The 27,681-nt window shown below is 35.9% G+C and overlaps 1 protein-coding gene across 1 annotated transcript in view; it reads right to left on the minus strand.

The window, feature by feature from the left end:
• CSNKA2IP (casein kinase 2 subunit alpha' interacting protein) overlaps positions 1 to 16,083 on the minus strand; it is a 132,805-nt gene extending 116,722 nt beyond the window's left edge. The window contains exon 1 of the mRNA XM_032149149.2: positions 15,895 to 16,083. The gene's annotated coding sequence lies outside the window, so the exon portion shown is untranslated. The remainder of the gene's footprint in view (positions 1 to 15,894) is intronic.
• Positions 16,084 to 27,681: the final 11,598 nt, after the last annotated feature.

The raw sequence follows: 27,681 nt of genomic DNA on the forward strand, positions 1-27,681 counted from the left end.
TTCCTCTGTGCCTTGCACAGTTTTAGTGCAAAGTAGCAGTTGACTCAATAAGCACAAGTTTGTTGAATGAATAAATGAGTGAATGCCTTTCCAGAATCCAGAGATATGTGGAGCTGAAAGACTAGGGGAAGTGGGGAGAGTTGAAGCTAAATCATCTGAGTAACTTTCCCTAAAAAAAGAAGTGTGATACACAAAGCAGTATCCATCCAGATAACAAAGGGAAGTATTTCTCAAGAGAGTTTGCCCTTATTTTTTTAGAAAACAAGTATTGTAAGATTTCTTAAAAGAAGCTTGAGGGGATTTATCCTTAGTTTGAGTTTACTAAGCTGATAGCATTTATTAGAATTGGCCCTTTGCATGTGTCTCTCAATTTCTGAAGGAAGTTTAGGATGAATTTGTTTTACACCTCGATATCATATTGAGTAAAGAGTAATAAACTGTCAAGAAACCTGCCTAATTTGAACTCACCCTGTAAATGCCTGTTAAACTTGAGAGAGTTGTTTTCCCTCTTAGTCTCACTATTTCTTCATTTTTAAAATACAATAATTAAGCTGGGTGTGATATCACAAGCCTGTGGTCCTGGCTACTTAAGAAGCTGATGCAGGAGGATCATTTGAGCCTGGGAGCTGTGATCACTGGGAGGCTGCAGTGAGCTGTGATCATGCCACCGCACTCCATCCTGGGTGATGGAGCAAGACCTTATCTCAATAATAAATTAATTAATTAATTAATCTATAAAATTATTTTCAGATTCAATATTTCTTTTTTTAGTCTTCTGATTTTCTAATTGTGGAGTATAAAATGCTTGTATTGAGCATTAAACAAAAACCTCAAATACATATTTCACATGATCTTGCCATTTTCTTTACTATAATTTATATGACCAAATATAAGATAAATTTCTTTTTCCCAAAATGACAACTCAAAAAATGAGTTACTTTAAAATCAATTTTTTCAAAGGGTACATTCTCAATTCCTTTGTCTTGAATAGCATTTCAGGGATTGAATGAATACATTAGCCCAAAACTGCCTTCACCAATGTGAGTTTTATGTCTGCATGTATTCAGATAGATAGATAGATGAGACAGAGAGAGTTAACATGAACTCACTAACACTAAAACATTTAGTAAAAACTAAAACATTTTTATCATTTTAGTTTACATGACTAAAACAGTAAAAAAATGGAAACACAAAAATTAGCATATATTTAGTAGTGATTCCTGTAGTCTGACCACACAATATTCAACTGTTGGCTACTGTGGTAAACAAGATTCCTTTAAAAGCAACATGATAAATGGCTGTATTGTGGAGATTAACAAAAATAATAAAAGTTTTAATGCTATGTAAATGGATACTTATGGCTTGGGACAAAATTTCCAGTAACAGCATCAGAAATAGATACAAAATTATAAATGATGAACTCTGAAAATCTGGTGACTTTAAAGAATGTTTCCTTTGATGAAAAACCACCATTTCATGGAATGTGGAATGTTTTAATATTAAAGTTTCAACATAAATTTAATAGACATGAAAATATGTGGTACTAAATACATCTTTGTAGCTAAATAAATTGGCTTTCTCATAGGAAAATGGGGAGTTATCTTACATTTAGTGTTGCTTTGTATTGGACGTAAAAGATTTAATAGATCATAATTTTGACATGGGAAATGACTACATATTATTAAGTGAAATTTTTTATTAGACAGTGTACGGTGTGATATCATTCTTGTAAAAATGTCTACCTACACAAAGTTACATCTTGGTAAGATGTTCACCAATATATTGACTATGGTTATCACTAGATAGTGGGATGGGATCAAGGGTAACTTTTTTGTTTTGGGCTGTTGCCTCTGTCTGAATTTTCTACAATATATATTATAATAATTTTGAATTTAGAAAAAAAGAAATTAATATCGTCTTTGAAGCCATGTCTACTTCGTACCTCATTTTTTGATCTACAAAAATGGGTGTATTTGTCTAACAAGATGTCATTCATTTGTAGCAGTCCTCTCTGGTATATTATTTTTAATTTCCATCTCTAGTTTATACTTTTTAATATGAATGAAGTTTTCTGTCTTTGAATTTGTTATTAAAGGATAAGAAAAGTTCTGTATTTATTATATATGTTCAAGTAATAAAATACATTTAGTGAGGCAAGTGAATCCAGTGATGAGTGTTTCTTCATTTTCTAATATTAGATAATTAACTCAGTTTTAGTCCTTGCCTTATTTCTGATTCATCAGTGTTAAAGGTGTTCTTAGTCCTCAGATGAGAATCCAGAATTCTGTGTTGAGGGTTAGCAGGAAAAAGTATCAAATTACATTGTCTATCTTGCTCTTCTGCCTGACAGAAAATCAAGCTCAGCTCTCTTCTTTGGATCCTAAAAATGTGAGTGTGCATGTCTACTGGGGGTGAGAGTTGGGAAAGCGAAGTACAGTGACCAACAGATCGTATGGGAGCCCAGAGACCTCTAGCAGCAGCAGCCCTCGATAGAAAAGAAACATACTGACAAGGGCTGTCTGGATATGTCTTCTGTTTTGAAATCTGTAGCTTTACCTTTTCACTCAGTGTCCTCTATGATTTCTTTATGTTTATTTTGGTTATTTGCTGTAATTTGTCCCTTAAAGATGAAAGGTGAAAGATAGTCTGATAAGCTTCTCTTTCAACATCTGGTGTTTACTACAGCTCTGTGAAACTGATTATTTTTTTCATCATCTTTGGATTTAGCATATTTGTTCCCTTAAGACCAACAATTGCACAGACATTGCAATAAAACAAACTCATTTTCCAAATTTTCTCTTTTGCCTCTCTCATCTTTTCGCCCCCTTCCCATCCCAATAAACAAGAAGAGAGTCCTAGTGATAAATTCCTCAACGAAGGCATGCCAATTAATCAACCAGATTACACTGATAGTTGAGCCACTCTACAAAAAAACTTTCCTTCACAAGGAGATTAAGTCTTCATGAGGAGTTAAAACCAGTTTAGGAAACAATTAAGGTATAAACTAAAACTGAATTGGTAACTCAGAGAAAGGGAAAAGTGAAAAAGAAGAAAGCACCATGGAGAATCCGGCCTTTCAAGAAAGGCCACGAGTTTCATGAGAAAGGAATAGTTGCCTGAACCTCCTCAGCTGGAGAAAGAACATGGGGAGAGGGTAAAGGTACATGTATTGGGATGGAGTGAACAATTCTGCCTAGAAAAGGCTGTGTCAAGATACTGAAAATGAAGGCACTTGATGCAAGGAAAATCGTATTATTCATTTTTTTGAGCAGTGGTGACAAGCAGGTGCACAGGGATTAGGAATGATCCTGAAGACCAGAAACGAAAGTGTGGCCTTGTATAATACACTTGAACTACCAAAGTATTGTAAGAAGTGATGCATCAAACTAAAATTACCGTTTTCTGCTCAACATCACTAATCATCAGGGAAATGCAAATTAAAACCACAATGAGATGCCACTTTACTCCTGCAAGAATGGCTACAATTTAAAACACACACACACAAAAAATAGATGTTGGCATGGCTGTGGTGAAAAGGGAACATTTTGACACTTCTGGTCGAAATGTAAATTAGTAAACCAGTACAGAAAACAGTATGGAGACTCCTTAAAGAGTAAGAGTAAATTTATCATTCGATTCAGCAATCCCACTACTGGGCATCTACCCCCTAAAAAGGAAGTCATTATATGAAAAAGATACATGCACACACATGTTTATAGCAGCTCAATTTGCAATTGCAAGAATATGGAACTAACCTAAATACCCATCAACCAATGAATGGATAAAGAAAATCCAGTATATATACACCATGGAATATTACTCAGCCATAAAAAGGAATGAAATAATATCTTTTGCTGAAACTTGGATGGAACTGGAAGCTATTATTCTAAGTGAAGTAAATCAGGAATGGAAAACCAAATACCATATGTTTTCACTTATAAGTGGGAGCTAAGCTTTAAAGATGCAAAGACATACAGAGCAATATAATGGACTGTGGAGACTCAGGAGGGGAAGTTGGGAGTGGGGTGAAGGACAAAAGACAACATACTGAGTACAGTGTACACTTCTTGGGTGAGGTCTGCACTAAAATCTCAGCACTCACCACTAAAGAACTCACCACCTGCACCCCCAAAACTATTGAAATAAAAAAGTAAAAAATAAAATTATTATTTTTATTAGATTGGCAATGAACTGTAAAAAGAATGGAAAGGGGGGAGAGAAACATCAAGAAAACTTGAAAAATCGATGCAGTAATCTGGGTATGAGGAAATAGAGCCTGGATTCGGAGGGTAATGATAATGGAGCAAAAAGAGTATCTCAACAAAACCACTCAGACAGAAAAATAATAAACGGTGACATATTGGGAAAGGGCAGAAAGAAAAACACATAAAAGAGTTGGATATATCCAGAAGCATAAAAGGGCAATGGAACAACTGACAGAAACAGAAACACTGAGATGGGGCTCATTTCACAGGATTTGTACTTGTCCATATTCTTCTTACTAACTTTTCGTTCTCTAAGTAGCTCACAGCTAGTAAAAAGGACTTTGTTGTACTGACTTGAATGTGGTGCCCAAAAAAGGGCTTTTCTGGCCACTCATTTATTAAGAGAGTGTTTGCACAAAAGAATACAAAAGGGTTTTCAGGAAACCCTAAAATGGTATTTTCCAATACAGAGAGCTGAATGTTCTCACTACTCTTTAGATATATCTGTTAAGTCAAATGTTAGCTTTTCTGTCTTACTTAGATGACATTTAGATTTATCATATATTTCACTTAACTTAGAATAAAAAACAAATATATATATTTTCTATAGTGTCTTCTGGATTACATGTACATCCTCTGAGTTTTAACAGCCCTTTTGAAGTCTGACTAGAACAGGCAATACACTGTGTTCACTGATATCGTTTTGAAACTGTCTGACCCATTATTACATAAAGATGAGCATTTCACTTAATAAAGCCTTAGAGTAACACAATTTGTTACACCATAATTAAAGATGGACACATCTGTTCCATTTTAATTCAAACCCCTTTGAACATAATTACATAAAGCTGCAAGAACAGAAATTCTCGGTCTTAGATATTTACAATAAAAAAAAATCATTCTGTCTACAGAAACTACATGGTCAAAGGACAATTTGTAAAATGAAGTCAAATAGATGTCTCTCAGTCTGTATCAAAGCATGAAGTAAAGTGAAGGCCCCAGATTAAAGTACTGTCCCCATATAAAACCTGTAATTAGTTAAGGAAACCAAGGTGAAAGAAAGTCTTTATAAAAAGTATTAGCATTTAGGCTGGGCGCGGTTGCTCACGCTTGTAATCCCAGCACGTTGGGAGGCCGAGGCGGGCGGATCACGAGGTCAGGAGATGGAGACCGCAGTGAAACCCCGTCTCTACTAAAAATACAAAAAAATTAGCCGAGCGTGGTGGCGGGTGCCTGTAGTCCCAGCTACTTGGAGAGGCTGAGGCAGGAGAATGGCGTGAACCCGGGAGGCGGAGCTTGCAGTGAGCAGAGATTGCGCCACTGCACTCCAGCCTGGGCAACAGAGCGAGACTCCGTCTCAAAAAAAAAAAAAAAAAAAAGTATTAGCATTCCATCTTTGTGGAGAGGTACTATTTCTTTATATTCTCTTAGCCCACAGAGAGATAAAAGAGGAACGAATACTAAGAATAAAGGGAAAAACAAATACAGGAGATACTCAACATGTATGTGTTACCTTTCAACTTCCTAATAAATTCTAAATTTTCAGTCATATTAAATGGATAGAGGATATACAAAACAGTAAATCATCTTGAAAAGGTCATTATATCCAAAATACAGGTATACCTTGGAGACAAAGGTATACCTTTGTTCCCGACCACTGCAACAAAGCAAATATTACAATAAAGTGAGTCAAAATAATGTTTTGGTTTCTCAGTACATAACAAAAATTATATTTACACTACATTGTAGTCTATTAATTGTGCCATAGCATTAGGTCTAGAAAAGCATACATACTTTCATCTAAAACAGTTTATTGCTAAAAAATGCTAACAATCATCTAAGCCTTCCATGAATGGGAATCTTTTTACTGTTGGAGGCTCTTGCCTCAAGGTGAATGGCTGCTGACTGATCAGGGTAATGGTTGCTGAAGGTTGAGATGACTGGGAATTCCTTAAATAAGGCAAACAGTAAAGTTTGTTGCATTGATTTCATAAAAGATTTCTCTGCAGCATGCAATGTTGTTTGATAGCATTTTACCCACATTAGAACCTCTTCCAAAATTAAACTGAATTCTCTCAAACCCTGCTACTGCTTTATCAGCTAAGTTAATGTAATATTCTAAATCCTTCATTGTCCTTTCAGCCATGTTCCTAGCATCTTCACCAGGAGTAGACAAAAAACCACTTTCTTTGCTCATCCATAAGAAGCAACTCCTCATCCATTCAAGTTTTATGATGAAATTGCAGAAATTCTGTCATATGTTCAGGCTCCACTTCTATACTAGTTTCTTGCTATTTCCACTACATCTGCAATTACTTCTTCCACTGAAGTCTTGAATTTCTCAATGCGGGTTGGAATCAACTCCTTCCATTTCCTGTTAATAGTGATATCTGACCTCCTTCCATAAATCATGAATGTTCTCAATGACATCTAGAATGATGACTCCTTTCAAAAAGGTTTTTAATTTAATTTTCCTAGACCTATCAGAGGAATCACTGTCTATGGCAGCTATAGCCTCACAAAATGTATTCCTTAAAAAATAAAACTTGGGAGTCTAAATTACTCCTTAATCTATGTGCTGCAGAATAGATGCTGTGTAAGCAGGCTTAACAACATTAATCTCCTTGTACAATTCCATCAGAGCTCCTGAGTGACCAGTTGCATTGTTAATAAATGGTAATATTTTCAAACATTTTGAAAATATTGTGAAAAATATTCAAATTTTTTTCTGAGCTGTAGTTCTCAACATTGGGATTAAAATATTCAGTAAATCACCCTGTAAATAGATTGTTGTCATCCAGTTCTTTGTTATTCCATTTCTCGTGCACAGGAAGAGTAAATTTAGCATAATTATTAGGGGCTGTACACTTTTTGAAATGATAAAGGAGCCCTGGCTTCAACCGAAGGTCACCAGCTGCATTCACCTCTAACAAGAGTCAGCCTGTCCTCTGAAGCTTTGAAGCCAGGCATTGACTTCTCCTTTGTAAATATGAAAGCCCTAGATGGATTCTTTTTCCACTGTGAAGCTGTTTCATTTACACTGAAAATCTGTTTAGTGCAGCCACATTCATCAGTGATCTTAGCTAGATCTAGAAAACTTGCTGCAGCTTCTCCATTGACCCTTGCTGTTTAGCCTTGCACTTTCATGTTATGGAGATGGCTTCTTTCCTTGAACCTTATAACCAACATCTTCTAGCTTTAAACTTTTCTTCTGCAGCTTCCTCACCTCTTCCAGCCTTCACAGAATTGAAGAGAGTTAGGGGCCTTGCTCTGGATTTGGCTTCGGCTTGAGGGAATGTTGTGACTGGTTTGATCTTCTATCCAGACCACCAAATTTTTCTCCATATCAGCAATAAGGCTGTTTCACTTTATTATTTGTGTATTCACTGGAGATCACTTTTAATTTCCTTCAAGAACCTGTTGTTTGCATTCTCCAGTTGGCTGTTTGCTGCAAGAGGACTAACTTTCAACCTGCCTCAGCTTTCAATATACCTTTCTCTCTAAACTTAATCATTTTTAGCTTTTTATTTAAAGTGAGAGAAGTGCAGCTCTTCCTTTCATTTGAACACTTTAGAGGTCATTGTAGGGTTATTAAATGACCTTATTTCAACAATATTGTGTCTCGGGGAATAGGGAGATCTAAAGAAAAGGAGAGAGACAGGGGAATGGCCAGTTGATGGAGAAGTGAAGAACACATACAACATTTATCTAGCTCACTGTCTTATGTGAGTGCAGTTTGTGGCATCCCAAAACAATTATAACAGTAACATCAAAGATGCCTAATCACAGACCATCAGGACATATAATAATAATGGAAAAGTTTGAAATATTGCGAGAATTACTGAAGTGCTACACAGAGGCATGAAGTGAGCATGTGCTGATGAAAAAATGGCATTGATAGACTTGCTCAATGCTGAGTTGCCACAAACCTTCAATTTATAAAAATGTAATATCTGTGAAGCTCAGTAAAGCAAAGCACAATAAATGAGGTATGCCTGTAATTTTTAGATTAATAATAATCAAATGTATAATTAAAGAAAGCAGAGGTAAAGGAAACCCTGTGATTTTAGAATGAATTCTGAGAATTTAATAACATGAGTTAAGTGGCAAGCCATGTATACAAATATCCCTGAAATGTAGGTTGTTCATCTGTTTTATTTATGTTTCCATATCCTGAAGATGGCTTAATGAGGGGATGCAATCAGGATTAGCTAAGCAGTGAGAACTTGGAGGGATCAGGGTGGCAGTTAGATTTATATAAATATTTGCAGAGACTGGGAAGAGCAGATGCTCATATAATCCAGACAATGTGTGTGCACTTGATTTTAAAATAAAATAAAACAGTTGAAAGCCAAAATATAATTAATCAGAGGAAATGCTTTAATCAACATCTTCCAAATCTTTAAGCACTGCTGAAAAGATTAAAGAAACATAAAAGAAATTAAAATATGATATTCAAAAGGAAACCAGAATTAGTCTATTTCTGGCACTTTTCTTTTATTTCAGATGTGGGATGGAGTACGCAATTAATTTGCATTTTCAATTGCTGTCAACTAGTGAAATTTCCTGTGTGTTTAAAGTACTAAATAAGTTACCTAAGACTTACTCTATAATTTACAACGTGGTAGTGATATCTGCCTCTTTATTGTTAGTTTATTACAAGAAATATGTACACTTGCCCTTATTTCCTGTAGTTCTAAACAGAGATCTTTCCAATGGAATGGGAGACAGCAAATTTAAATGAGTGTCAGTTCTATATTAATAGGTTAACTACATAGACTTTTTCAAAGTTGCATATCAAGAAGAAATTGGTACATCAAATCCATATAGTTATCCAATTTCTATCATGTAAACTCAAAATAAAAGCAATTGAATAAAAGCTTTGAACTCAGTCGGGCTCAGTTCTTCTAAAGTCAATAGCTCTTGCTATTATTTCTGTTGTTTTCTCCCAATATTTGATGAGCTGCTCAATATGAGTCTGTAGTTATTACTAAAGTTCAGAGAATAACAATATAAATGGAAAATGTTAAAACAATATATGGAAGAAATAAAAAACATATGCCTTCATTGCCAGTCTCAAAAAATATCAACATTTAAAGCTCAAAGCATTCATTTTTTCTAAAAAGAAAATTTTGTTGGTAATGGAAATTACCACACATGTCTCACCAGAGTATTATTAACAGTTTGTAAAAGGAAGGTGAGCCTCTACAGATAGTTAACAGCTTGCTACTCTGTTAATTTCAAGAATATCTTTAAGTAGAATGGGACCCTGGTTGCAATTTCTGGCAGAAATATTATCAGCATCTACTAAAATTCTACCACAAAGTTTTTAGCACTAAAATCTTTGAAAGTTTATTCCTGCAAAAACATTGTGGAAATATTCTTATTTAAATGATAGGTGTCAGAATCTCTCATTATGTGCCATCCTATAAATAAATCTTAATAGTAGGGAAAACTATTTGAATAACCTAGATGATTTATTGTGAAATATTGACTGAAAAATAAAAGCAGCTATGTGACTTTTTTTGTGTTCTACCATAATCAAGTTAACTTTGAAGAGCACATTGCACTAATTTGCTTATATATTAACTGTTTGATGTTTTCTTCTAATAAGAGAAAAAAATCTGGATTTAAATGAATGAAAGACATACAGATTTTTGTGTCTGTCTCCCAATGACTTTTGTTTAGTGATTTATGTGCAATGGCCCTTTGATCCCCATATCACTAACCTTATGTACTTCATTTATAATAAGTTTACTACTGCCGGGCGCGGTGGCTCAAGCCTGTAATCTCAGCACTTTGGGAGACCGAGGCGGGCAGATCACGAGGTCAGGAGATGGAGACCATCCTGGCTAACACGGTGAAACTCCGTCTCTACTAAAAATACAAAAAATTAGCCGGGCGTGTTGGTGGGCGCCTGTAGTCCCAGTTACTCGGGAGGCTGAGGCAGGAGAATGGCGTGAACCCGGGAGGTAGAGGTTGCGGTGAGCCGAGATCGCCCCACTGCGCTCCAGCCTGGGGGACAGAGAAAGACTCCGTCTCAAAAAAATAAAAAATAAGTTTACTACTATTAAAATAATTTATATTTTATTATCAGAAAATAATTCTGAAAAGTAGCCCTATTTGATTCCTATACCAATGTCATTCTTTATCAAATGGCATTGTGTTACTCAAATTAGTGACTTTCACATAACAAGCTAAACTAATGACTTTTAACCAAGCCCAATAATAATGCTGAATAAGAATATGGCCATTTCTGTCAACAGACTCACTGGAGTAATAAGGAGCAAAGACTAGTCATAAGAATGTTCCCTTGGTTCAATCTCCTTTTTCTCAGTTCTTATCACTGTACCGCAAAAAGGGACATAGCGTTTAATTATTATGGTTGTTGAATGCCATTATCACCATCTTAGCAAGCTCATCACTTATCAAAAGGAAATGAAAAATTAAGTTCTGTTGGCGACTCTGAGACAGGGACACAATATCTGGAGATCTGAACATCATCTCTGCCATTATGTTGCTTTGAACTCTTCTCCTTGGACCATTTCTGTAAGATGAGGGGGTTGGTTAAGGGATACGCACTCCAAGGCACTTGTGTTGTGGGCATTGTCAGCAGCAACCCATGGCAGAAATGTAACCATATATGAAAATGGCTCATGAATCTGGAAATATGCTGTCCTGGATTATGTCTCCTACCCTTATGTGGCTATTTAAGTGTAAAAATAAAGAAATTAATAGTAAATATTTAAAATTCAGTTTCTCAGTAATACAAGCCAAATAGCAAGTGCTCATAGCCCCATGTGGCTATTGGCTACCAAGAAAAGAGAAAATTCTACATAAGTAACTATGCTATGTGTATTATTTTCTGGAAGCAGAGGTAATACACACCAAAATTATCAGCCTACAAAAGTATTAATTTGTTTCCAAGAAGTAATGGAGGTGGTAGAGTCATGTATACACAGTTTTGCATTTGGGGTTTTTTTTAACCTTGCTCAGATACTTTTTTTTTTCTGACAATATAGACATGTGCAAATCCCTTGCTTTCTTTTTAACAAAAAAGTTCTGAGTATTGCTAAAAGAAAACTTCAGCTGAATTACATTTAAAGGAGTTTAACTGACCAATAAATGATTCATCAATCGGGCAGACCTCAGAATCACAGCAGATTCAAGAGAGACACCAGCACAGCCACGTGGTGGAAGAAGATTTATGGACAGCAAAAGGAAAGTGACCTACAGAAAATGGAAGTGAGGCACTGAAACAGCTGGATTGGTTACAGCTCAGCATTTGCCTTATTTGAACATGGTTCAAACAGCTGGCTACATTTCATTGGCCAAAACTCAGTGATTGGCACAGGTGTGGGCTATGATAGGTTTACACCCTGGCTTGTTATAATTCACGATGTACAGAAAAGCTTTTAGACCAAACTTAATATGTAAGGGGCAGCTTTAGGCTAACTTTGATGTAGCAGAATATAAAAGTTCCTGAATTCTAAAGCATTTCTTAATAGTCATACTGAACTCTGAAGGCATATACCTATACAATATTGTAGCAAAGATTTGTTTTGAATATTATTTACTATACCAGACTACTTGCTAACACTAAAAAAAGACATACACACATACAAATAAAAACTATCAAACAAAAACACTTAAAAAATATTTATACTAGTATATATGTCAGCAATCTGGGAATGATCCGTTTCATGACTTAGGTTTAATAATACCTAATGACATTTAATTTTCTGTAATCCTCTGCTTATCAAGAGACAAAACACTAAGTAAAAACACATCAATATATGAGTGATTATAGACCATCACCATTGTTTTCAAGCATACCAAAATGTATACATTCAAATATATTTTGACTTTCTCAACTAGTTACTTTTCAGAAAAATGAATTCCCTTCAGATTCTCCGAAAGTTTATTTTAAATAGCATTAATTTTATCAGACATTAAGACTTCAGGAGCATAATTCTGTGTCTGAAAATAGTTCACGGTCATCTAAAGCCAAATCTGGGTCATAATTCTGGATACAATCAAAGTGAAACTAAAAGTAGTAAGACTTTTTTTTCCTGTGGGAATAATAATGAGGTAGCATTTATTGAGTATCCATGAAATATCAAGAAATGTTTACTGTTTAACATAATTATTCTTGTCTTCATCATTATTTTCTATCTTACAGATGAGGAAACAGCTGCTCACAGGAAGTCTCATAACTTACCTAAAGTTACATGTCAGGCACATTTTAGAACAAGAATTCATACACAGATATATCTAGCTAGTCTAAATCTAGGATGCTAAGGTTAATTCTCAATGAGACATTTGATTTATTTTTTTTTTGAGATTTTTCACTGAGATTTTATTGAAATGATATGCCTATTGGGAAAAAATGACATTCCTATGATATCTAATGCTCCTCTCCAAGGTTTTGAGAACGTGTTCTATTTCCCCATTTAGGTAAGATTCTACGGTTGGTTTCACAGAGTTTTATTTATTTATTTATTTTGTATAAAGAGCTTGCTTTCACATCATATTTTTATTCTTGGATAATTTATATACTTCTGGGCTATTACAAATAATAAGCAAACTATCGCAAGGACAAAAAAACCAAACACCGAACGTTCTCACTCATAGGTGGGAATTGAACAATGAGAACACATGGACACAGGAAGGGGAACATCACACTCCGGGGACTGTTGTGGGGTGGGAAGAGGGGGGAGAGACAGCATTAGGAGATATACCTAATGCTAAATGACGAGTTAATGGATGCAGCACACCAACATGGCACATGGATACATATGTAACAAACCTGCACATTGTGCACATGTACCCTAAAACTTAAAGTATAATAATAATAATAATAAAAAGAAAAAAGGAAAATCCATCACATTTTTCTATACCAGTAGCAATCATTTTTAAAACTATTAAAGAATATATTATTTGTAATAGCTCAATGAGACATTTTAAAATTCATTTCCTGTTTATAATCATTTTTACCTTTACAATTTCTATTATAAAAATGCATATATTAATAATGATTCAGGTCAATATTGATTGTATATTTTATGATTTTGGTTTTTGAAAGAAAATAGCCTCTGAACCCAATTATTCCTCCAGACATATCTTGATTATTTTTTATATAAAATAGCAATAAAAACCTAACATGAAAATAAAAGTCTTCAAATACTTATTAATTAAATTATTTTGTAACATTTTCATATTATTTCACATAAAAACTTGAATTTTAATTGAAAGGTAAACATGCATTTGCATAAATTTGAAACGTGGAAAAAGTATGAACCATAATTTGGATGCACATGTTTTAGTATGTTTATAAAAGACTAACAAAATTTGACATAAAATAATATTTGTTCAGGTCTGGAATGCAAACATTGATTCTAATGTATTTGTTTATGAAGTTGGAATACAGTTTTAAAATATGACTTAGAATGGTTATTTCATATGCAGTTCAGTAAGACAAAGGCTCATATAAATATCATGTACCACTGAACACTATCAGTTAAGTATGTAAACCCAAGATAAAGCTGTTCAGGTGGCATACCAGACTAAGTGGAATTATTACAGACAGTTTGTATCAATTAAGAAAGTTCAAGCAGTTATTTAAATACTTGAGGCTATTCATTAGCCCTTAAAGCTCAAGGAAATCACCAAAGTGTAATTATATCCAGCCTAGTGATTGGCACTTAAGTTTATAAGAGGTTAAGAAAGCCCCACAGGTCATGATTGAACAAATAGCTCCCGATCATAGCACCAGTGATATCTTGGAAGAACACAACGACAGGGGAGAGATCATGGTACTAAAGAATACACAGTTTCTGAAAAGTGAGGAATTTTAAATAACTATTATTTGAGAAACTTTCCAGTGAATTAGCATAAAATATATCATTATGAATAATTCAGTTCATCTCTAACACTGTGTACATAAACTACAGGCAATTTTTTAAAAATTTAAAGTGCTATAAATCCTAAATTCAATCACAGAAGCAGTGTTAACAAGTACATTCCTTCTTGGAGGTTTCCTTTCTCTAGATGTGTCTTAAACAATTTAATCATGCTCCTAAGTACTACCTCATGGCAGGCAATTAAGACTCCGTAAGACTCAGAATATACACCTCCGTACCCATTTCTTTTGAAAAAAAGGAAAGAAAATTACTTAGCTGTAATCATACTCTCAACGAGTCATAATCACAATGACTCTAAATCTTTTAAACCCAAGCTCTTTCTTGGTACATATAGAAAATATTTTATCCAGGAAGTTGAAAGTCATTCCGTGTCCTTGCAAATAGGCAACTGTACATCCAATTCTTAAGGACCAATGCATACCTAAAAATATTAGCTTTACAATTTTAGATAGGTAGACAATTGTGAATGGAGACAATTATAATAATGACCCAGAAAACAACAAAGAAAAGAAAACAAAAACTACTTCAATAGGCCTAAAAAAAGTGTCTCTCCACTTAAGGACACAACCATAAGTTCTAACCCCCATAATTGCTGCTCTGGTTAACATTCTTTCACACAAAAATTATATGGTTTGCCAATGTTCAAAGATTTACAAAGAGTACTTATTTCATCTATGCTAAAAATAATTTAACTTTGAATGATTTGGAATTTTCTTCAGAATTTTTTTCCTGTCCCAAGTCTCACCATTACATATGTGCACCAGTTATCACTGAACAATCTTGTAGGTACAGAATGCATTGGAAATGGACTTTTCCTGTAAATACCTTAAAATATATGTGAGTGCTGGGTATAAAGCTTAAAGAAAAGAAATCAACATATCGAAGACGTATCTGCACTCCCATGTTTATTGCAGCACTATTCACAATAGCCAAGGTATGGAAACAACCTAAGTGTTCATCAGTGGACAAATGGATCAAGAAAATGTGGCACATATACACAATAGAATGTTATTCAGCCATAAAAAGGAATGAAATCATGTCATTTGCAACATGGATAGAACTGGAGGACATTATGTTAAGTGAAATTAGTCAGGCACAGAAAGATATTATCATACAAATATGGGAGCTAAAAAAAAAAAAATGAACTCATGAAGATGGAGTGGAATGATGGTTACCAGAGGCTGGGAAGGGTAATGGGAACTGGGGAATAAAGTGAGGATTGTTAATGGGTACAAAAATACAGTCAATAGAAGAAATAACATCTAGTGTTGTATAGCACAATAGAATGACTATAGTTAACACTAATTTAATGTATATTTTTAAGTAATTGAAAGAGTGGAATTAGAATGTTCTAAAATAGTAATAATGGTTTGAGATGATGGATACCCCAATTATCTTGGTTTGAACATTACACATTGTATGCCCTTATCTAAACATCACATGTACCGCATACATACATACAACTATTATGTACCCATAATAATAAATTTTAAAAATTAAATTAAAAAATTAATAAAATGTAAGTGGGAATAAATCTGCTTTTAGTTTACTTACGGCCACCTCTTATAATAGCAGAGATCTGAAAAAAAGTTTATTCGATGACATTTTTTAGATGTTGGGTTTACAGGTTAACAAGACTTCATCATATACTGAAATAAACAGCCCACCAATTTGCTCATACATACATATGCACACATAAGCTTACACAACACAAAAAGACTTAAGCACACTCTTGTACAGAAGCAGCCATGTAGCCAGGAACTCACCACCACACTCTAGCTGCTGAAATGTCCTTCTCATCTCTATAGCTGTAGTGATTCCTAGGTCTTCATTTAATTTTCACTGGTGAGGAAACAAATGTCTAGAGTCTCCCTTATCCCATTGCCTTGATCCTTGATGACATGAGAACCTTAATAGTCTACCCTCACTGCTGGAAGATGAGGGTGTGGAGTGTGAACAAGAGGTTCTGTTTCCATTCCCACCCTGAGGTCCACTTCATAATGGGAGATGCGTTCCAGAATCTTGGATTGGAAATTAGAATAAGTTTCACCATAGAAATAAACTGAAGACCTGAAACTTCCCAGATAATCAGTAATACAATTCAGATACTTTATACAATTTTATGGACTAACCAGAATAAACTATTTCATATAATATAAATATTATTAGAAAAATGCATTCTGAGCTTTTTAAAACTTAAAAAACAGTTTTTGAAATAGATCCTATTCACTGTTTAAAGAATGTTCACAAATTAAAATCACAAAGGAACAAATCAGTTACTACTCTCCAAAATCATAAAATTTTACATAATTTTTAATAGATATACTTTTCAAATATTACATTGAAAAGTGACCAAGTTGTAAATAGTAAAGGCTAGGAAGCAAAGGGCTTTGAGCAATATAGAAGGGAAATGATAATTCAAATTACATATTTTAGTGTACAATTTTTTTATTCTAGTTCAACTGGCTGTTTTATCTTTTCTTCTACAGACCTGATAAACTGGGTAATTCTCCCTTTTTATCCTGTATTTTCATTTTTGTCTTACTCTTTACTGGATTATGCTAATTAGCATGCTAACAAAACAAAATCGTCTCTTGATCCTACTCTCTACATTGACTAGTACTCAATTTCATTTCTCCCTATGCAAAGTAAAACTCTTTGAGTTGCCTTTACTTATTATTTCCAATTATTTTTTTCTCATTTTCTCCTAAACTCACTGCAACCAGGCTTTAAGCCATTCCACCAAAACTATTCCTGCTGCAATTATTATTTACTTCTGCATTGCTCAATCCAATGCTCAGTTTTCTGCCCTTGGTCCAATAGCAGCATTTGACACATTTGATCATTCTCTCCTTTTAGATACGTTTTCCAGGACACCTCCCATTCTTGGTCTTTCTTTTCTCTCTGATCACGTCTATGTAATTGCTCAGTTCTTCTTCTCTATCTCCTCCCTTAGTGATCTTACCTCATTCCATGACTTATGTTAGCACTTTAAAGACATTATTCCACAATCTTCGTGTGTCTATGGTTTCTAATTAGAAGTCAGTGGCTTTGTGAAACATTGTTTCCCTGTAGGTAATGAGTCACTTTTCTCTTGCTGCTTTCAAGATTTTCTCTTTACCTTTGGTTTTTAAAAGTTTGACTAGAATGAGATCAGGCATAGTTTGGGTTATGTTTACCTTGATCTGCATTTGCTTAGGTCTTTGAATCTGTAATATTGAGTCTTTCACCAAATCAGAGAAATGTTCAGCCATTTTTATTTCAACTAATTTTTCTGGCTCATTCTCTTTCTGCTCTTCTGGACTCCAGTTACAATTGTGTTGGACCTTTTTATGTTAGATTCTTAAATTTCTGTTCAAATTTCTGGATCTTATTTTCTAGCTTTCCCAGTTCGGATAATTTATTTTGATCTTTCTTAAAGTACACTGACCCTTTCCTATTTATCCCCATGCTACTGTTAAGCCTGCCCATTGAATTCTTTAATTCAGATGCTATGTTTCTTAGTTATAGAAATTTCATTTGGTTCTTTTTTATGTTTTCTGTTTTTCTGTTGAGAATTTCTATATATTCATCCATTATAAGCATCTTTAGTTTTCCTCATTGAGCACTGATATGGTTTAGCTCCAAATCTTATCTTGAATTGTAATAATCCCCACATGTTGTGGGAAGGACCCAAGGGAGGTAACTGAATCACAAGGGCAGGTTTTTCTCGTGCTGTTCTTGTAGTAGTAAATAAGTCTTATGAGATCGGATGGTTTTATATAGGGGAGTTCCCCTGCACATGCTTTCTTGCCTACTGCCATGCAAGATGTGACTTTGCTTTGCGGAAGCGACTTTAGAACTGGATAACAGGCAGAAGTTGTAACAGTTTGGAGGGCTCAGAAGAAGACAGAAAAATGTGGGAAAGTTTGGAACTTCCTGGAGACTAGATGAGCTCAGAAGACAGGAAGATGTGAGAAAGTTTGGAACTTCCTAAAGACTTGTTGAATGGCTTTGACAAAAATGCTGATAGTGATATGGACTTGTTGGAAACTGGAGCAAAGGTGACTCTTGCTGGGCTTTAGCAAAGACTGGTGGCATTTTGCCCCTGCCCTAGAGATATATGGAACTTTGAACTTGAGAGAGATAATCTGGGGTATCTGGCAGGAGAAATTTTTAATCAGCAAATGTTCAAGAGGAAGCAGAACATAGAAGTTTGGAAAATTTGCAGCCTGATGATATGATAGAAAAAAAAGCATTTTCTGAGGAGAAATTCAAGCTGGCTGCAGAAATTCGCATAAGTAGTGAGGAGTGCAGTGTTAATCACCAAGACAATGGGGAAAATGTCTCCAGGGCATATAAGAGACCTTCACAGCAGCCCCTCCCATTACAGGCCTGGAGGCCTAGGAGGGAAAAATAATTTCCTGAGGTTGGGTCCAAGGGTCCCCCACTGGCTGCCCTGCTGTATGCAGCCTAGGGACTTGGTGCTCTGTGTCCCAGCTGCTCCAGTAATAGCTAAAAATGGCCAAGGTACAGCTCAAGCCATGGCTTCAGAGGGTGCAAGCCCCAAATCTTGGCAGTTTCCACATGGTGTTGAGCCTGCAGGTGCACAGAAGTCAAGAATTGAGGTTTGGGAACCTCCACCTAGATTTCAGAGGATGTAGGAAATGCCTGATGTCCAGGCAGAGGTGTGCTGCAGGACAGAGCCCTCATGGGGAACCTCTGCTAGTGCAGTGCAGAAGAGAAATGTGATGTTGGAACACTCACACAAAGTCCCCACTGGGGCACAGCCCAGTGGAGGTATGAGAAGAAAGCCACCATCCTCCAGACCCCAGAATGGTAGTTCCACCAACAGCTTGCACTGTGGGCTTGGAAAAGCCACAGACACTCAATGTCAGCCCAAGAAAGCAGCAAGGAGGGAGGCTGTACCCTGCAAAGCCACAGTGGCAGAGCTGACCAAGCCATGGGAGCCCACCTCTCACATCAGCCTGACCTAGATATGAGACATGGAGTCAAAGGGGATCATTTTGGAGCTTTAAGATTTGACTGTCCTGCTGGATTTCAGACTTGCATGGGACCTGTAGCCCCTTCGTTTTGGCTAATTTCTCCCATTTGGGACAGCTGTATTTACTCAATGCCTATACCCCCATTGTATCTAGGAAGTAATTACCTTGCTTTTGATTTTAAAGGTTCATAGGCAAAAGAAACTTGCCTTGTCTCAGATGAGACTTTAGACATGGACTTTTGGGTTAATGCTGGAATTAGTTAAAACTTTGGGGAACTATTGGAAGGCATGACTGGTTTTGAAATGTGAGGACATGAGATTTGGGAGGGGCCAGGAGTGGAATGATATGGTTTGGTTCTGTGTCCCCACCCAAATCTCACTTTGAGTTGTTATAATCCCCATGTGTCATGGGAGGGACCCAGTGGGAGGTAATTGAATCATGGGGGCAAGTTTTTCCACTTTGTTCTAGTAATAGTGAATAAATCTCATGAGATCGAATGGTTTTATAAAGGGGAGTCCTCCTGCACAAGCTTTCTTGCCTGCCACGTGTAAGGCATGACTTTGCCCCTCATCTGCCTTCCACCATGACTGTGAGGCCTCCTCAGCCATCTGGACCTGTGTGTGAATTAAACCTCTTGCGTTTATAAGTTGCCCAGTCTCAGGTGTGTCTTTATTTATTAGTAGTGTGAGAACAGACTAATACAAGCACAGTTAAAACAGCAACTTTAAAATCCTTGCCCACTAATTCCAACAATGAGTCATCTCAGGGTTGGCTTCCACTGCTTCTTATTTCTCTTGAGAATGGTCACATTTTCCTGATTTTTTCATATGTTAAGATTATATTCAGAACTTTGCAAATGTTATGTTGTGGAGACTCTATATTCTATTTTATTCCTCCAAAGAATGGAATTTTTGTTTTATTAGTTAATTTAATTGGACTCAAACTGCAAAATCTTTCTCTCTAGAGGTAGCTCAAATGTCAGTTCACTTTTGTTGTTCTTAGCCGAAGTCTTTCCCACACACGAATAGTGTTAAGTGTCAGCCAGAAACTTGATAGAGTTTATTCACAGAGATTAGGCCTCCCTCTTCTGGCTCTCTGTTTCCCATTCACTTTCTACTATCTGTAGTTGCCCCAAATTCTGTCTTCTAATTCTTCAGGCCAAAAAACTTTGAGGTTTTCCACTAGAGTTTAGACACTCTTTGCAGAAACTACTGAAGGTGATGTTCAGGATAAAATCTACAAAATGAGAATCTCGCCCAATGCTTTTTACACATTTTAATTTTCCTCCATAACCAGCCTGGCTTATAAACTCCCATAGCCTTTGAGTCATTCTTTTGGTATTTTATCTAGAACTGATGGTTGTTATTTGGAAGATGGTCAGTTAGATTACTCAACCATATTAAAGGGAAACCAGCCCTCAGTTCGGACCATGACTTTAAATATCTATGCTGAAAACTTCTTAATTTCCAATCGGATGTTCCAAAGTTAACATGCTCAAGATTAATCTCCTGATCTTTTCTCCAACCCCAACCTGCCCCTCAGCCAACCTTCCTCATCTCAGGAGATCTCAACTATGTTCTTTCAGTAACTCCAAACAGAAAACTTTGAAGTTCTCTTGACTCCTCCTTTCTCTCATATCCTTTATCCAGTCCCCTAGGAAAATGTGTTGTCTCCACCTTTAAAAAATAAACCCAAAATCTGACCACTGTGCTCACTTACACTGTGGCTATTATCATCTCTTGCAAGGGTTGTAGCAATAACCTCCTAACTGATCTCATTGTAGCCATTCTGTCCCCTTGGTCTATTATATTCATGGCAGCAGGCAGAATGATCCTTTACAAAGGCAAATCAGATCATTCTCCTTTTATTAACACTCAGATGGAGTTATCTTCTACCCAAAATAACACCCAAATTCTGTCAAATGAGCTGTAAGCCCCAAAGATGTGCCCCCATTACCTCTGTACCCTCTTCTACTACTACTAATCCCCTAGTCTTCTTTCCCTTAAATGTGCCTAGTGTGCTTTTGCCCTAGGGCTTTGACTCCACCTGTTCCCTCTCACCTGGAATGCTCTTTCTCCAAATCCCAGATTAGCTAACCACCTCACCTCTATCAAGAGTCTGCTTAATCTTACCTCCAAAATGAGGCCGATTTTGACCCTCATATGTAATACTGCAACTTTCCCACTCTCTTTCTTGTGTCACCCTGCCAGAATACAAGATTCATGAGGTCGTAGCCTTCTGTCCTCAGTATGTCTCAAGTATCTAGAACAGTGGCTGGCTCATAGCAATTGGTCAATAAATATGTTGAACAAATGAATGGTAAGCCCCATCCTATCTGATCACAGAAAAAAGAATTTTAGTCATTCCATGCTATTCTTGTTCACTTCAAGTTTAAATGTTTTTCATTCAAAATGTCCCGTTTTCTTTCTCTGAACCTGGTACCTAATTTTTTCAGGGGCTTATATGGAGAGGAAGGAGGCCAGGAGAGGATGTCTGTCTGTGACTTCCCTCTGAAATACGTGGTCATTTGTTGAGATGGCCTCTTCCTTTCCTGGCCTCTGTTCTTGCATCTATTCCTATTGCCAGTCTCTGACATGTGTATTATTACTCTGTGATCGGCAATAGCATCAAACAACCAAAACTGAGAAATCAGTTTAGTCTACTGGTTCTTTCCAATTATGCCCCCTCTTTGAAGGCAGTGGAAAGTTTTAGCTGTGTTTCTATGTTTCTCTGCAGTCCAAAAATCCCTAACTCTTTTTTCGTTCTTAAAGACAGGACCTCACTCTGTCACCCAGGCTGGATTGCAGTGGTACAATCCTAGCTCAGTATAACCTCAAACTCCCGGGCTCAAGCTATCCTCCCACCTCAGCCCTCTGAGTAGCTAGGACTACAATTGTACATCACCATGTCTAGCAAAATTCTTTTAAATTTTGCTAGAAATGGGGGTCTTGTTATGACGTGCAGGCTGATTTCCAACTCCTGACCTCAAGCGATCCTCTTACCTTGGCCTCCCAAAGCACTAAAATTACAGACTTAAGCCACCATGCCCAGCCAAACCTGAAATCTTTGTCAGGACTTTATTATCTTGGACACCACAAAATGCCATAAGGACTCATGCCCTTGTCAACATAGGAAATACCTACAAGAGTAGAGTCTGAGGAATTCCCAAAACTGGTATCCTCTGCTTTTGGATATCTCAACTTCTCTTGGGATTTTTTTTTATCAATACCCCCTTTATCTGCGTTGGGTACAGAATAGAGGCAAACCCCTAAGCAGGTTTAACCATTTTGCTTCTTCTCTTATTCTATTCCTCTCCACAGTTCAGGGAGCTCTTGGCAGGAGTGGAGAGTTCAGAACTGGATAACAAATATTCTTTGTAAATATTTTTTTCTTGCATAAGAAGTGAAGATTTTGAGTTTAAAAGCCAAGGATTTGACACTTTTTTCCTTGGGTTCCCCTCCCCCCACCCAGCTTTTTGTATACATCTGTGAACCCTGAAAATCTGAGACAAGTCTCAGTTAATTTAGAAAGTTTATTTTGCCAAAGTTGAGGATGCACATCTGTGATACAGACTCAGAAGGTCATGATAACATGTACCCAGGGTGTTCAGGGCACAGTTTAGTTTTATACATTCTAGGGAGACATGAGACATCAATCAACATATGCAAGATGAACATTGGTTTGGTCTAGAAAGGCGGGACAACTTGAAGCAAAGGTTGGGAAGACTCCAAGTAGGAAGGAGGCTTCCAGGTCCTAAGTAGAGAAGAGATAAATGGTTGCATTCTTTTGAGTTTCTGATTAGCCTCTCCAAAGGAGGCAGCCAGATATGCATTCATCTCAGTGAGCAGAGGGGTGACTTTGAATAGAATGAGAAGTAGGTTTGCCCTAAGCAGTTCCTAGCTTGACTTTTCCCTTTAGCCTAGTGATTTGGGGGCCCAAGTATTTTCCTTTCACACATCCCATGACTAATTTCTAGATGCCTGCACTGGAAAGAAGGGTTTCAAGGCCCAGGAAAAGAAAATGAAAGAAGTTTAAATGTGGGGGAATAAAAGTAGGCAAGAAAATGGAGAAGTGACAGTGAGATTTCAGTTGACATTTCAAAATATTCAAAATTTTTACCTCTAATCTTTATCACTTCAACAACTTCTTATACCTGACTTAGCTTTCTGTTTTAAAAAAAGTAACAAAAATAAATGAAGACGAGAAAACTCAATTAATCTTTTCTCACAAGGTAGATTTCCACAATAATACTAAACTTACCCAGTGCTTTTAAGACACTAAAGAACAAGCCATATGCTGGCTCTTAAGGTCTGATGAATTAAGGGAAAAAAATTCAGATTGGACAAGAGTGTAAATGCCTGCTGAGCCTAAGTATCACTTAGAGATTCAAGCACACATAAGTGAAGAAAGAAAAAGAATTATCCTCCTTTGACATAAAGTATTGGGAAACCCAATATTAGCGTTCTATAAAGCCAAAATCTAAATGAAGAAATTCTTAGCTTTAATGAAGGTCATATGTAAACATACAGAGAATGCCACACTAGTTTTACAAGGAAACTTGGGAAATTAACTTCCACACATGATGAACTTTGAGGCTTTTAGAGGAAAGTAACTGCCTATATCCCAAATAATACATAAAATGTACTTTCTTTTGCAATTAATGAAGTAATTGAAAGTGGTTACCTTTTTATTGCAAAAGAATAATTTTTTTAAAAAAATTAGATCCTCAGGATGTTTGTACAGACTTTGCCTTTGGCGAGGCACAATACCCCTAACCCAAGTCTCTGCTGCAGCTGAATAGCACTTACTCAGAGAGACCTTCCCAGATACACTGACCAAAAAGGTCAATTCCACCTCGCTTGTATTATCCACTGACTCTATAGTCTGTTCATATAATTTTGTAACTGTATGTTTGTTTATGTATTTACTCCTGTATCATTGGCATTCTACATCAAATTATAAACTCTAAAATACAAGCTGTGTCTCTACTGAATTCTTCAAAGTGTATCTATCACTTAGCATCATGTTTAGTAGATAGCAAGTAACATGGTTTGGATCTGTGTCCCTGCCCAAATCTCATATCAAATTGTACTCCCCAGTGTTGGAGGTGGAGCCTAATGGGAGGTGATTGGATCATGAAGGCGTTTCTCGTAAATAGTGTAGCACCATCCACTTGGTGCTATTCTCATGATAGTGAGTGGGTTCTCACAAGATCTGGCAGTTTAAAAGTGTGTGTCACCTCCACCCTCACTCTTGTTTCTTATCCCTCCAAGTAAGAGATGTCACTCCCCATTTGCCTTCCACCATGATTGGAAGCCTCCTGAGGTATCCCCAGAAGCAGAAGCCACTGTATTTCCTTTATAACCTGCAGAACTATGAGCCCAACCACTTTTCTTTATAAATTACTCAGTCTTGGGTATTTCTTTATAGCAATGTGAGAATAGAATAATATAGCAAGTAATTGATTAAACATCTATTAAATGAATGAAAGAAAAAAATAGATTAAAAATGTGAATTAATTGCTCTGAGAATTTTTTAACTGATGGATAGTTTTCCAAATGACAAGTATTCTAGTACTTATTAAATGTAACAAACTTTTCCATTTTTATCTTTTTTCAAAACTTCATTAGTTCTGAAACTGTTGTGTAATAGTGTGCTGGTTAACAACCTGCTCTCTAAATAAAAAGAAATGTATGTATATATGTAACTAAGTTTATTGTAAATGTACTGACATGAAGGATATGTGTTATACAATTTACAAATAGTAATAAAATATATCATATTCTTTACTGAAAATTTCAGGTAGCCAATTAGTTCTCCCAGAATATTTTTGCTGATTCTTTCTAAACTTTTGTATCCACAGTCGATCTATATTTGAAATGGACAAATGAGTTTATTTCTAAGGTAGGTATCAGTTGACATTTTTACTTATGTTATTGAATACAATAAAAATAACAAAACAGAGATATGTCAGAACTTTACATATCTGTCAGTGGTGTGAGCAACATTTGCTGAATCAGGTAATAGTTTTCAAATACTAAAATAATTTTCTCAAATTTTATGGTCTTCACAATGTAACACCTGTACATGGAGCACATTTTTAAGTTTAATCTGCAGTATTAATATGTTTTCCACCACTTCCTTATGTGAGGTCAAGAGTAGAGAAATTTTTCTACATTCAGATAGTAAATAGTGAGGCTTTACAGGATAGGTAGTCTCTGCTACAACTACTGCTTTCTGCCTTTGTAATCTAAAAGTATCTACGGACAATGTAAACAAATGGGTGTGTCTGTCTTCCAACAAAACTTGATGTACAAAAACAAGCAATGAGCTGGATTTTGCCCAAGGGCTACAGTTTGTCACCTCTTATACTTAGATAATTAACATAACCACAAATTGGGCCTGATTTTTAGCATGTGCCATATTCATGGTGCAAATATTCTCACCATTACTAATTTTAAGTTAGCAATGTAACATCATCATATGCCAAATTAGAAAGAGATGGGAAATAAAACACCATCATCTAGTATTTCCACATCATAAATAACATATATAAATAACCTAAGGAATATGGATAATAGGAACAGGTAGTAAAATAATTAGAAATTGATGAGTTTTTGAGTATTTATTAACTTAGTTGTTAACATATTTTATTTACTTGGAAACTTATATAATTTATTTAATTGCTGTGCTTAAAAACTGATGCATAAAATTCCTGAAAACTTAAGAATCTGCTTTCCTGAGCTAATAATAGGTGTGGGTTCCTGCACATCATAGCCATAGCTGTACCTCTTTCTTGAAACCCTCCCTACTCTCTGCATCTCCTACTTTAATCTGGTTTCTTCTTCCTTCTTTGAATCTCCTTTATTTATTCTCAGGAAGCTTATTTTCCTACTCTCATTTTCAATTTGTAGAGTTCAGTGTGACTCTCTTCTTCCACCTTAACATAATCCGCCAGCAAGCAACCCTGCCATAAATTCAATTACTGCTACATTGCTGGTTATGTTCAAAAATATATATTTAGCTCTGCATTATCATTCACACTTCTAAATGGCCTGCTGATTTTTTAAAAATATTTTCATTGCATGTTTTGATTCTTTACTGTCATTTCAAATTTAGTGAGATTAAAACAAGACATCAAATTTTTCAAGCTCTTCTCCTTCATGCCTTAATTATTCAAGGTTACGCCACCAGATCAGCTTGAAATTTTGAATTCAACATCTCCTTTGCCTATACGTAGTCTCATCAATACTTTCTGCCAAATATCTTCCATTTACATCTCTCTACATTCACATTTCTACCATATAGCTCACACTGAATTATAGCAACAGCCTCTCAGCTGATCCCTCTGTCTTCAGCCTTATCATTCAGTGGTTTCTTATAATGGAGTGAGATTCGTTCATTCTAAATCCTGAGTTGATCATACTTAAACCCTTGATTAAGACCTAAAATTTCCCAGCATGATGGCTCATGCCTGCAATCTCAACACTTTGGGAGACCGAGGCAGAGGATCACTTGAGGCCAAGAGTTTGAGAACATCCTGGGCAACATAGTGAGACCCTACAAAACAAAAACAAAACACACAGTTAGTCCCAGCTACTCAGGAGGGTGAATGGAGGATCACTTGAGAAAGGAAGTTGGAGATTGCGTGAGCTATGATCATGGCACTGCCCTCCAGCCTGGGTGATAGAGCAAGACCCTGTAGCAAAAAAATAAAAATAAAAAAATGTTCTCACTCATAGGTGGGAATTGAACAATGAGAACACATGGACACAGGAAGGGGAACATCACACACTGGGGACTGTTGTGGGGTGTGGGGAGGGGGGAGGGATAGCATTAGGAGATATACCTAATGCTAAATGACGAGTTAGTGGGTGCAGCACACCAACATGGCACATGTATACATATGTAACAAATCTGCACTCTAAAACTTAAAGTGTAATAATAATAAAATAAAATAAAATAAAAATAAAAATAAAAATAAAAATAAATAAAAAATTAAAAAATTAAAAAACTTAAAATTGATTTTATTGCTTACCTCATGAAACCTAAATTTCATGCCTCGTTTCAAGGGTTTAAGAAATTTAAATGAGTTTGTCTTTACTAATCATTGTCATTATTCAATATCTCCTCAAGTAGATAAAATTTTTAGGTATTGTAACTTGTATTTCATTTTTATATGAGTAGCCAATAAATAATTTCTTGATTTATTTTTTAACTGCTGATATATTTTTAAACAATTGGACTTGCATTAGGAAACTCAAAAGCTGTGTTTCCATTTAAGCAATAAAAATACAATAATTTTAAAAGCTGTAGATATTCTAAAAATGCTTTACAGGGAAAAACATCATTCATCGATTTATTCAACAGATTGCTTAAATAAGCCAAGTTCTAGGAATTCTGCTAAGAGCTAGAAATACTAGGATGAATAAGCTGTACTTTCTGGCCCCAGAAAGCTGCAGTCTACTCAAATAATATGACAATCAATGTACTTTTAAAATAGTGTTGTTTCAGAAAGTTTGAACATTTGGGGAAAAGAGTATTAAAAACTAAAAACCCATGTGTCAT

The sequence above is a fragment of the Hylobates moloch genome, unplaced genomic scaffold (assembly GCF_009828535.3).
Source record: "Hylobates moloch isolate HMO894 unplaced genomic scaffold, HMol_V3 SCAFFOLD_4, whole genome shotgun sequence".
Classification (NCBI taxonomy): Eukaryota; Metazoa; Chordata; class Mammalia; order Primates; family Hylobatidae; genus Hylobates; species Hylobates moloch.